This window comes from Anabas testudineus, chromosome 14, assembly GCF_900324465.2.
Source record: "Anabas testudineus chromosome 14, fAnaTes1.2, whole genome shotgun sequence".
NCBI classification, from domain to species: Eukaryota; Metazoa; Chordata; class Actinopteri; order Anabantiformes; family Anabantidae; genus Anabas; species Anabas testudineus.
Genome location: NC_046623.1, coordinates 16,735,484 through 16,736,807, shown reverse-complemented (window position 1 = coordinate 16,736,807; position 1,324 = coordinate 16,735,484).

The window sequence follows — 1,324 nt, the reverse complement described above, 5'->3', positions numbered from 1 at the left end:
GCCAAAGGAAACAAATTATCGCCACGTACACCATGACAAACAGAGCAGGGGGGGCGGGCCGCACTTCGTCAGGATCCCTTTTTATAAAATCCAAAAGCACTGTTTACTTCGAGTGATTATTTCCACATCACCCGCACATCTCTCACCTAAATTACCGCCATCCATCTTTCTCCGTTTATCCCAGCGCGCACACACACACACACACACTTCACAATCGGTTCCCATCACCTGCACGGAGATGGAGCTGTACGTGATTCGCCATTTGTTTGAGGGGCGTCACTGGAAATTCGCCCTAATTGATCACTCGCAGTGTTTTGGGGGAAACAGTCTATTGTTGCTCGCACCGCCAAGAAAGTCTCCTCTTTGCAGACATGAGCGTTAATGAAACGTGCAGGAAAGGGAAGCGTGCGCGTCAACACAACTTGCACGCGGGCACGTGTTGGTTATGCATGCCCGCGCGTGCACGCGAGCGCGCACATACAAATCAAGTCACATGCAGCGGTGAGTCTGGCTCTGAGAGAAGTGAAGCGGCTTGAAATCCTGCTCCACTCAGCTGCGATATCATGAACTGGACGGAAGGAGGTCGGTGTAGTGGAGGGGTTTTATTATTATTATTATTATTATTATTATTATTATTATTATTAAAATGTGCGCGTTCACCTGCAGCAGCAGCTTATGAGGACAACATGTGAGCAGAGTGCAAGAAGAGAGAGTGAAAGTCAAATCTCTTCCATCGTTTTGCAGATTGATAGATGATGAAATAATTAAGTGCACAGCTACAGAGACGCATGTAAAACCATGACGTCCCTCACAACTGATCACGCTCATGCACTACTTTATCCACGCGCGAGGAGGCAACACACACACATAAATAAAGACACACACACACACATACATACACACATACTCGCAGAGGAAACGTTGCACTGCAGACCAGACTGGCGTGACTACACTGCCAGCTCACTCTGCCTGCTCTGATTTAAATAAACCTCCAGTCAAAACTGAAGGCGAAAAATGAGTTGCTCCTCAGTGCAAAGCTTTTCCCAAATCAACAGCTGGGATGTATGAGAGGCTCAGGCGCTCATCAATTACACTGATATTCTATAAACTGCCCGAAAAATGTCTATGTTTTCCATTTGTGTCTCCTGCCGTAGTCCTTGGTGATGAAAATGTCCTCCGATTTGTAGTTTGACTTGAAATACGCAGATGACTACAAAAATATACGCTGGGTATCATGAGCCCATTTTTTTCTGCCTTGCAGATTCACGCAGCTCAGCGCTCCACGCCGCTCTGAGCTCAGTCTGGAGTGGCGCGGCTGTAGCGG